The sequence below is a fragment of the Sapajus apella genome, unplaced genomic scaffold (genome assembly GCF_009761245.1).
Source record: "Sapajus apella isolate SASKATOON/1434 unplaced genomic scaffold, GSC_monkey_1.0 scaffold45, whole genome shotgun sequence".
In the NCBI taxonomy this organism is placed as follows: Eukaryota; Metazoa; Chordata; class Mammalia; order Primates; family Cebidae; genus Sapajus; species Sapajus apella.
In genome coordinates this window covers 18,430,322-18,442,410 of record NW_022436985.1, presented here as the reverse complement: position 1 = coordinate 18,442,410, position 12,089 = coordinate 18,430,322, and the positions used below count along the sequence as shown (strand labels likewise).

General features: G+C 37.6%; 1 pseudogene; it reads right to left on the bottom strand.

The window, feature by feature from the left end:
• Positions 1-2,677: 2,677 nt before the first annotated feature.
• Positions 2,678-10,730, bottom strand: LOC116524380 (annotated as a pseudogene).
• Positions 10,731-12,089: the final 1,359 nt, after the last annotated feature.

The window sequence follows — 12,089 nt, the reverse complement described above, 5'->3', positions numbered from 1 at the left end:
TGAGCCGAGATCGCGCCATTGCACTCCAGCCTGGGTAACATGAGTGAAACTCCGTCTCAAAAAAAAAAAAAAAAAAGAAAAGAAAAAAGAAAAGCTAAGTTGTTAAAATGTTATTTATAGCAAGCAGCAGAGTTGGAAAAAACAAAAAACAAAAAACTACCAAATGGGATAGTTTACTCCAAATATAATATTGTTTACTCCAAGGCACTTCCCATATATCCTCCATCCTAATTTTATAAATAGGATTATAGCTGATTGGTTTTGTGTATTTTTTACTCTTATCCTTAAGCTCTTATGTAGCCTGTTTTGTTTGTCACTTTAAAGTCTTAATGTTTTAATGTTTTCTCCGTTTCACCCCTTTGACTTTAACAAGAAGCTCTTATAAACACATTTGGATTGCAGTGTTTATAATTTAATGTACGTCATACATCACTTAATGACAGGGACACATTCTGTGAAATGCATCTTTGGGAAATTTTGTTGTAGTGCAAACACAACACAGCGCACTTACACAAACCTAGATTGATGGTCTAGCCTACTACACACCTAGACTATATGGTATAGCCTTTCGTTCTTAGACTGCAAACCTCTATGGCATGTTACTGTACTGAGTATTATAAGCAATTGTAACACAATGGTAAATATTTGTTTATTGAAACATATCTAAACATAGAAAAGGTACTGTAAACATGCAGTATTATAATCTTATAAGATCACCATTCTATATGCAGTCTGTTGTTAACTGAAAAGTCATTATGTGACACATGACTATACTGGAAAATAATCTTAATTCAACAAGCCTAAAGAACAACTTCTTTATGAATTTATTGAGAATGTCTATGATAAACCCTTCTCTGAATTCTGGGTGCAACAGCATAGAACAAAACAGTTAAAAATATTTCTCCTTAAATCCTAAGGTTGGGAGAAGTGGAGGATGGCAGTAAATTATAAAATATGTTAAACGATTATACATACTATAGAAAAAAATGAAAGAAGAAAGAGAAATGGGTACTAGATTTTGGTTGGGAGGGATGCTTCAATTTTAAATAAGGTGTTCAAGAGAAGGCTTAGTGAGAAAGTAACATTTGAACAATGACTTGAGAGGATAAGAAAGAAGTATGATAAATAAATAAATAGAAAGTGGACACTATAACCACCTAGGAAAAGAATCTTCTAGGCAGATGGAAAGTCAAGCATGAAATCTCTAAGGCAGGATTATAGTATGTTCAAAGGACAGCAAGGAGGATATTGTGGCCTTTGACAGGACTTGAACTTTTAATCTGAATGAGATAAAAAGGCCTTGAAGGTTTGAGGAAAGAAATGTCATGATTTGTCTCACCATTTGTGGTAGAATAAAAGCACAACCACAGTATTTTGTAGCTCTTCCTAGCAAGAGATGGAATCATATCATTCAGAATCCCAGCCACTTGGGAGGCTGAAGAAGGAGAATCACTTGAACCCGGGAGGCAGAGGTTGCAGTGAGCCAAGATTGTGTCATTGCATTCCAGCCTTGGTGACAGAGAGAGACTCTATCTCAAAAAAAAAAAAAAAAAAAAGTTTTACTGATATGCTAAGACAAATTAATGAGAAGTTATTGAATGTTTTAATAGAATTATCCAGGTAAGATGGATATGCTATGTTGTTTGGCCTGATTGCCTATCTTTACACAAAACTACCCAATAATCATTCTTTTTTTTTTTTTTTTTTTTTTTTTTGGAGACGGAGTTTCGCTCTTGTTACCCAGGCTGGAGTGCAGTGGCGCAATCTCGGCTCACCGCAACCTCCGCCTCCTGGGTTCAGGCATTCTCCTGCCTCAGCCTCCTCAGTAGCTGGGATTACAGGCACGCGCCACCATGCCCAGCTAATTTTTTTTTTTAGTTTTAGTAGAGACGGGGTTTCACCATGTTGACCAGGATGGTCTCGATCTCTTGACCTCGTGATCCACCCGCCTTGGCCCCCTAAAGTGCTGGGATTACAGGCGTGAGCCACCGCGCCCGGCCCCAATAATCATTCTTTAATAATCATTTTGAAATTGTCATTACTCATCCCACTAATATGTTTCTTTTATTAATTCATTTTTGTGCATCTATTTCAATATCCATATATAAGGAACTATTTCAATGAAGTGCTACGCCTTTCTTATTTCCAATCAAAGTATTTCTGATCATAATATAAGCTTATTTTTTCTTAATTTCTGAATGTGGAGACTATCTCTGATACTTAAAAAAGGTATTAAGCAATAAGTTCGCATATCTACTTGGTCAAAAAAAAATTGGTAGCTTCTTTTCTCTTTAAATTTCTGCACGTATCTTTAAAGTTAAAATAGGTCTTCATGGTTTTATGGCAAGGTATTGTGTTTGCAGAACATGACAAAATATCTTTCCAACAAGAATAACACTATACAGTATATGATGTCAATAGTTTCCAGAGTGATTTAGTTTTTGACATTTTTTATTATTTACATACAATTTAATTATTTGAAGTTGCTTTTGTACCTTTCCATTATGTTTATTTGATAAAATTAGGCTTCCTGGGATATTACTAATAGTAAAAATTGGAAGAAAAACAGAGATCGTTGTATATTAATGGAAAAGAAGGAGATTTAACCAGCTAATTCATGTAACACATTTTAATTGTTCCTTTATAAACAAGGTTCCTGTCTAACTTAAACTAAGATTCATGTGTGGAAAGACAGACAATTGAGACATGAGCCCCCAACAACCAGTCCAACGACGGTATGCTTCTTGTCCAGGTAGGCACAGGAGCGAAATGTGATGAGGAATTGAGACTTGCTGTTGGGCCCCGAGTTGGCCATGCTGAGGTTGCAGAAGCCGGCATGCCAGAGGTTGGGCCAGAAGCCGTCTTTGAAAGGCTTCCCCTAGTGACTTTCCACCTGTGCCGGTGCCTGTGGGGTCGCCTCCTTGGATCCACAAAGTTCCGCGTGGCTCTGTGGAAGATGGTGCCATCGTAATAAAGCTTCTTTCAAAGCCTGTTGAAGTTTTCTCAGGTTTTCTGTGTCAGGTCCCAGTGCAGCTCTAGGTCGAGGTCGGCCCTGTTGGTGTGCCGCTGCATGTAACCCTTCTTCCTCACAAGCTGGTAGCGGAGCATGTCCTGGTCGATGGCGGCTGCTTAGTGTGTGGTCTCCGGAACTATCGTGGTCAGGTGGAGGCGAAGGAAGCGCTGACCTTCCCTGTGGAATAGTGAGCCGCGTTCAGCGCGTCCACTTTCTTCTTCTCCCGGACCTTCACGGTGGCTGCCTGAATCTCGTCCGCTCTGAGCTCCTTGCAGAGCTTCTGCAGGGTCTCTTGGGTCTCGGCATTTGTGCTTTTCAGATAGTAAGATGGGCCCTGTTTGGCCTTTTCTTCATCTGGGTCTATTATTTTCATTTATTCTTAACATGATAGCAGTTAGAGACATTGACCTTTTCCACGTTGGTGGGGCCCTGAGGGTGATGATGTCCTCCTGGGAGAAGGGCTCCTCGGTCAGCAGGTCCCCAAAGTTCTTGGCCTTGATGTGGAGCCGTTCCACTGCCTCGTAGGCGTAGACGTTGCCGGTCGTCCTCACGGCCATGGTGTGGGTGTTGTTGGTGAACACGGTGAACAGCACCGGGCAGTGGTACTTCCCCTCGCTGCTCTTGGCAAAGTTCGGCTTATCAGGGACCTCCTGTCCAGCTTCTCTCCATTGCTGGGGTTGGTCCCGTACTTCTTAAAGCCGTGGAACAATGTTCAGCCAGTCAAAGACGACGCCTTCCGAGTGCTGACTGGGTAAACGAAAGCCTGCAGAGACAGACTGCAGTGGTCAAAAGGTAAACATCGAAAATTTGTTTGTGGGAAATCTGGCTTCTTGCCACCATAAAAGTGAGTGTATTCGGCACAGGTAACGTGCATCTTGTCCTTCTGGTGCTGTCGCTTTGCTATGGCGGCGCGCGGTGGTGGCGACTAATGAGCACGAAAAAGCAATGACTGATAACTCAGACCACCGAGCCGCGGCAGATTTCGGTGACCACCTCCCAACATTCCAATACTGAAACTGATTTTCAAGATGACTGACGAGAGGCACCCGGCACTTTCTTCCTCCAAAAAGAAGAACCAAAACAGTGAATGAATAATCACAGCTCAAATAGAACCTCTAAGAAAGAATATTGTGATTCAGCAGAGAGGTTTCAAGAAACATCTGAGGCGGGGAAGGAGGCTGCAGCAAAGCAGCCAGCCTTCTGGAATAGGCTGGGAGCCCACAGAAGATCCTCGTTGTGAGGCACGGTGAGGTAAGTGAGATATCCCCAGTGGTCCACATTGCCACTGAGGACTCCTGAAATTCTAGCCATGGGAGAGTCCCCCTCAGCCTTCATCAAGCCCTGAGACTGCTATAGGGAGCTGTATGGAGTTCATGAGATGTCATTGCTCCAGAGAGGGAGCTCATGTTAGGTCCTACATCCTCCAAGACCCAAGCAGCAGCAACATGGCACCAATTTGAGAGCCTAGCCTCCATTAGACTGCATACTGCCATGGGGCGTATCCCCCACATTTTCACATCCCTGGAGCCCTAGTGACATCCCCCAGTATCCACCTGGAAGGCTGCAGTGACACAATGCAAGGTGGAACAGCAGTGAGTACAGCCAGGTTCCCAGCATTGTAGCCCACACAGTCTTACACTCCAGGTAACAGGTGGTAACAGTACACTGGGGAGGCTGGTGCCTGGACCAAGAGAGCCAAAGCAATGCAACACAGAGCCTGAAAGCCATCTGCTGGGGACCACTGCTACTGACAGCAACCCCACCACCCATAGTAGCAGAGCTGCAGCAAACATTCACATGCTCTGAGGACAGATTCTGCCTACCTACCACTGCTACTCCCATCGCTTGATCATGCTACTTAGGGGTTTGGGAATTGCCCTGCGTTGCCCTCCACAGCCTGTCCCTCTGCCTATGGCTCCTCTCTCAGTGTTCAAGCATGCTGCCTGGGGACCTGGAAGTCATCCAGTTGTATCTGTCACTCTGAGCATGTGAGGACATCATCAGGAGGTCTGACAAAAGACACAACTTTGCTGCTGGTGCCTGAGCATGCTGTCTGGTGGCCTGGGGATCACCCCATACCCACCCCCACCCACCACAGTCTTTTCCTGTGCACATTTTCAGAGGGACTTGAGGACAGACCTATACTGCCTGGCACTGACCCTCTTAGTGCCCAACCACACAGCCAGGGGCCTGAGGACTGCCTCAACCTGTTGGTCACACTAGATACATGTGCATACCATCAAGGGGCCTAACCTAGATCATCTGTCAGTGGTACCCAAGCATGCACTCTGGAGGCCTGGAGATTACCCCACTTTGTTCACAATAGTTGGCATCCATGCACCCCTACTGGGGACTTGAGGACAGGTCCACACAGCCTGCTGCCACCATCACCATAACCAACCCACATATGTCACTTGGGAAATGACCTGTCCAGCTTATCACCACCATTGCTAACAGCAATGCATCCTGGTTGCGACCTCAAAGGTTGTCCCAACATTGCTACTGCCATTAATGATGCGATGCACACTACCTAGGGGCCCAAGGACCTGCCACCATATATATAATATTATATAATTAGTGAAATAATAATGGCTGGGAACTTCTCAAGTATAGCAAGAGATTTAGACATCTAGATACAATAAGCTTACAGATCTCAAATGGATACAACCTAAAACGTTCTTCTCCATGGAAAATTATAGATAAGGTGTCAAAAGTCAAAAACGAAGAGAGAATTTTAAATACAGCAAGAGAAAATCAATTACATATTAGGGAACCCTTATCAGACTAATAGTAAATTTCTCAGCAGAATCCTTAAATCCAGGAAATAAAGTTTTTCCATGTTGCTTAATTTTTGTGTACTTTAGACATGTCACATTCTTGTTATTGATTTCTATTTTCATTCCATTGTAGTCTGAGAAGATATTTGATATGAATTCGATTGTTTTAAATTTTTGAGACTTCTTTTATATCCTAACATATGGTCTGTCCTGGAGATTGTTGCTTGTGCCATTGGAGAGAATGTGTATTCTGTAGCTATTGGATGAAATCTTTTGTAAATACCTATTGGGTCCACTGGTTCCAAAGTGTAGTTTAAATCCAATGTGTCTGTGTTGATTTTCTGTCTAGGTAATTTGTCTAATGCTGAAGACTGAAGCCCCAATTATTATTGTATTTTAGTCTCTCTTTTCCCTTTGATCTAATAATATTTGCTTTATGTATCTGGGTGCAAATCATATTTGCATGAAATGTCTTTTTTCATCCTTTTACTTTCAATCTGTATGTGTCTTTACAAATGATGGGTTTCTTGCAGGCAGCATATAGTTAGCTCAAGTTTATTTAATTCATTCAGCCAGTCTATTTCTCTTAAGTAGATAATTTAATCTGTTTATATACAAGGTTATTATTGATAGATGAGGACTTATTCCTGGTTTTAGATTTTTTTCTCTGTACATCCTTTGTATATCTTTTGTTTCTTTCTCTCTTACTGTTTATCATTGTGGTTTGGTGGTTTTCTGTAGTGGTAACATTTGACTCCTTTGTCTTCCTCAGTTTTGTTTGTTCTGCCTGGGAGTTGTATACTTTTGTGCATTTTCATGATGGTAGATACCATCCTGGTAGTGAATTCTAAAACAGAACAAAGCTAGAAGCATTACATTATCTGACTTCAAAATATTTCACAAGACTCTAGTGACCAACACAGAATGGTAATGGTATAAAAACAGACACCATAAACTAATGAAACAGAATAGAAAACCCAGAAATAAATCCACATATTTAGAATCATGATTTTTTTCAAAGACATCAGGAACATACATTGAGGAAAACACACCGTCTTCCATAAATCTTGCTGGGAAAACCAGATATTCATATACGTAAGAATGAAACCAGACCCTCTCATTCACCATGTGCAAAACCAAGTCTAGATACACTAAAAACTTAAACATAAGACTCAAAACTATGAAGTTGGTTGAGGACAAAGAACAGGGTGAACACTTCAGGACACTGGTCAAGGAAAAGATTTTAAGGCTAAGACATCAAAAGCATAGGTAACACAAACAAAAATAGAAAACTGGAACTATACTAAACTAAAAGTTGTCTGTATAGCAAAGGAAACAATAAACAGAATGTATAGACAACCTGTTGAATAGAAAAAAACATTTGCCAATTATTAGTCTGACAAGGAACTAATATCCAGAATATATGAAGAACTCAACAGCAAAAAATCAGACAAACCCATTTAAAAGCAGGCAAGGGATCTGAACAGACATTTCTTAGAAGAAGTTGTACTTGTAGTCAACAAATACACAAAGAAATGCTCAACATCACTAATATCAGGGAAATGCATGATATAACCACAGTGAGATATGTATCATCTTACCTGAGTTATGTAATAGTTACTATCAAAAAGACAAAAACAGATGCAGGTGAGGATGCAAAAAACAGGAGGAAGTCTTATGTACTGTTGGTAGGAGTGTAAATTAGTACAGTCATTATGACTCAGTATGAAGATTTTTCAAAAAACTAAAAATGGAAGTTTTCAGTACTATCTATCTGTCTATCTATCTATCATACAATCACCACTGGGTATGTATCCAAAGGGATAGAGATCAGCATGTCAAAGGGATGCCTATACCCCCATGTTTATTGCAGCACTATTGACAATAACCAAGATATGAAATCAACCTAAGCATCTATCAATGGATAAATAAATAGATAAGGATAATACAGACACACATACAATTGAATACTATTTGGCCATAAAAAAGAATGAAATCTTGCCATTTGCAGTAACATGAGTGGAACTGGGGCACATTATGTTAAGTTAAATAAAATAGACACAGAAAGACAAATATTACATGTTCTCACTGATATGTGCAAGCTTAAAAAGTCAATCTCATGGAGGTAGAGAGTAGAATGATAATTACCAGTGGCTGGAAAAGATGTGTGTGTTGGAGGGCATGAGGGCATGAAGAGAGGCAGGTTATGGAAACAGTTATATAGAAGAACTAAGTTCTAAGGTTCAATTGTACAGTAGGAACTAGTAATTATAATTAATAATAGTATATGACATACCTCAAAATAGTTAGAAAAGACGATTTGAAAGGTTTCTAGCACATAGAAATGATAAATGCTAGAGACAGTGGATCTCCTAAACTCCCTGACTTGATTATTCCACATTGTATGCATGTAACAAAATATCATTTGTATAACATAAATATGTACAAATATTATATATCAATAAAAAATCAAAAAAGTAAAAACATGAATAGTGTTTCAAAATATTTTCAGTACATCACAATATAATGTTTTCTTCTTCCATGCAATATAAACATATTTTTGAAATTCTATGGAATTGATTTGTATGAAATTATTTTTTCTTTATTTCTACCATAATCATGTGAATAATCACAAGCAATTTTAACAGTTTTCATGAAAACTGGATACAATCATAGCACTGATTATAGTAGCACTTTCTAATGCTATAGCAGTGTATGCAATTTGTAAAGTGCTTTCATATACATTATCAGATCTTTTTTCATCAGTAGCATTTAGTTCTTTCTTGTGTTCATTTCTTGTATTTAGTTTAATTTTTTACTTGCTTATTGCTTGTAAAAATCATTTGTGTTTGTAGTAAATTCATTTTTCAATTAAACCTCTTTGGCTAATTTAGACATTATTAGCCTATGACCAAATATCCACCAAAAAAACAGCTCTGGGTTAAAGGTTACCATGATTTATGCCATGACTCTTTCGGAAACTTTATCTTAACTTGTGGTGTTCACTTTTGGCTGGTAAAAGCCATATGGCCAATGAAAATGTGCAGAAGTTGCCTGAAACCAATCCACAGAGAGCTGGTAAACTATAACTTTAGGCTGTGATGACCACATGCTGCCTTTCATCAGCCAAGAAAACAATAATAGCCAAGGTTTTTACAATATTTTTTAAAAAATTGTAAATCCATGATTATATCTTCTATCATAAAGTCCTAGTGGTAATACATGTATCCTAGGTACAGGCCTCATTGACCCTCTAAAAAAATGTGCCACTAAGGAATTCTACTTCGCCAACATTTTCTTAACAATAGTTGAATCAATCATGTAAATCAGTCTTCAGCTGATTCTGCAGCACAGAGATTTTCTTTGAAAAGAAGAAATGGCTTCGTCCTCAAAACATTCACTGTCATCTAAACGTCTTCCCCATGATTCGGTTTCTTACATTGTAGGCTATTTTAGTGAGAATATCCTTTCCTCGCAATAGTTATTCACTTAAAAAGCCTTCAAAATATTATCCAGTCGCTGAAGGTTCTTTGAAGAAAAATATGACTGCTCGTGTAAACAATTAATGGTTGTTAAGCATGGCAGTGTATATTATGACAAACAACACATGCTACATTATGCCAGCTGGTGTAATGATGTGATAATGTCTGACTCATTAACTCTGGCACACAGTTTATGATGCCCTTCTATGACAGGATTAATTGATTCACACATACATTAAAACAAAAATAACTAAACTGAAATTCAGCTGGAAGCCTGGCTCCTCATTTGTCATAAACCCTGCTGCTGGTGATAGCTGACAAAGATCCTAATGCTATATGGGGTTAAGGTTCCCTTCCTGACCTCACCTTTCTCTGTGAATGGAAACAAAAGCCTTGGAAACATACCAGAATGTTTTATGGTAAAAGTTCTCCCTAGAGAAGAATTCATGCTGGAAAAAGTATATGTATATATATGCACATATAGTTTTCACAGTGAAATTGTTCAAAATATCTTTTTAAAAGCAAGTAGCTACAAAGCAGTCTTACTAAGTGGTGTCTGGTCTACCAGAAATATAGTTTAGATGCCTTTTCGAAATACTTGGATGTTTAAAGATAACTAATCAAATACTTGACAGAGAACTTTTTGTTACTGCAACTAATCCTGAATGATGTTAAGCACAGCAATAAATAGAAGGCTCACAGGAGCACTAACTTTTTGTCATGGTCTCATCTACAATTTTATCTATTCATTGAATTGTGAATTGACAATGCTTAATATCTGAGCCTAAGCAACTCTTTTTCACCTAAAACATGAAAATGCAATAACAGTTCTATTAAACTGAAAGGCTCACTCATTCCAGTACAAAATCTGCATCTGGCCTTCTATGACACTTTAAATTAAGAACTAAATGAGTTCTTTACTAAGTGTTCATTGTTTCACTTGAGATGATATTATATTTAACAATTTCTAGTTGTTTTATTAAATAAAAACTGAATCGTATGAGTTTCATTTCACAAGTGCTTCGATACACCGTATTTATTATTAATATTATTGTTACTATTGTTGTTACTAGCAATTGTGGCACAACGGTTGGAGGATATAGAAAACCCAAAAGTTTACCCAAGCGTATTCAACATACTGAAAGACAAAATGTAAGAGGGAGAAAGAGATAACGTTTTAAAAATTACAATTTCTTTAATTATTTTAATTGTATTCATTTTGCCATTTTTTGTTTTCAGAATCAAAGGATGCGTGTTATGTCTCTTCACATTAAAGACTAAACAATCTACTAGGCTGGTCAGTTAACCATGATTTGTTCAGTTGTATCTAAAAAAAAGTCTCAGGAGTCATCGTTATCTTGTAAAAAAAAAGATATGGAATAATAAATTTACCTCTTCCTTTGCTTTGCTGAGTTTTACTGTGGTATTAGGTAGTAATTCCAAACCTTTTGTTACCATAGGCTAATAGCCTTTCCATTTTTTTCCTATAAATCACTGTTTATACAATTTTTTGTATTCTTCTAAAATCCATGTCTAATGGAGACAACTTAGAAGATTCAATGAAAACACAATGAAGAAAATTAAAGATTGTTTGTAATTTTATGACTCAGAGATAAGCACAATTAACAGACTAATATACTTCCTATCTCAATTGTTTTATGTATATTTTTATATATTCTTTCCAAAGTGAGATTATTTAAATATAATTTTGTATCCATTTTCTTTCTTTGGATGATTATACTCTGAACATTTTACATTTTATTAAATGTTTAAATAACATTATTTTTAATGACTATATAATAACTTGAAAATTTCAATATTGCCAGTCACTTATATTGTTTTGAACTTTTATTTATTATGTAACAGTAAGATTTACTGCAACGAATATGGGTCCCCCAATTTGAAAACATCAATCTATAGAAGAAAAAAACCTGAATTTGTCAACAAACAATTCAGATGTCACACTTCTTAAAAGTTAATCAAAAGCACAATAACTGCCATAAAATCTTCAGATCAACATTAGATATCAGTGTTGATGCTCTGAATTAGTAATATTTCACCCAAAGTGGAAAAAAAAAGTTTATGCTCATTTATTTCTCTCCAGTTTGTCAAGAAAACACACTATCTTCCATGTGTTGATATATGAGAAAAACTCTGAGACCTACAAATTGACAACTAAAAACACTAGTAGATAAAGCCAAACTTTATAAGGATAAGCAGAATTAATAATACGTAGTACCATTCACTCTCCCTACTTAAAAAAAATGGAAATATGATTTCCAAAGAGGTGACTATGTAAACTATTTCAATAGGAAGACTAAGCACTGAAGAATTAAAATATAAATACAGATATACAGTTTGCTAGATATGCCATTCATCATGGAAACACTTATTTTGAGGGAAGAAATGTGCTCTACCTGAGGTCAGATGTGGGGTCTGTTGCTTCTCCGCATGCTGCCTCAGCTTCCTGATGACTTCTCAGTATTTGCCAGGTGTACTTAATAGTATGGTTTAGCACTGGGGTAGCTTCCCTTATATAATTGAAATCAGTGTGCTATCTCAGTTCTTCATAGTTTTGTTTTATTTTTTTATTTTGTTTTGTTTGTTTTGAGTGTGTGTGTGTGTGTGTGTGGCTAATCTTTTTGTTTGTAACTGTTGTTTTCAGTGAAATTTGAATAAGAATATTGAGAAAAATACCTTAGTATATAATTTTTAACAGAATGTTTTTAAATGTAAAAAGTAAACCGGGCTTATCCTATACTTGTAATGCCTATATATACATAGTGCTTGTAGGCATTTGAGTTTGCAACCCTTGGT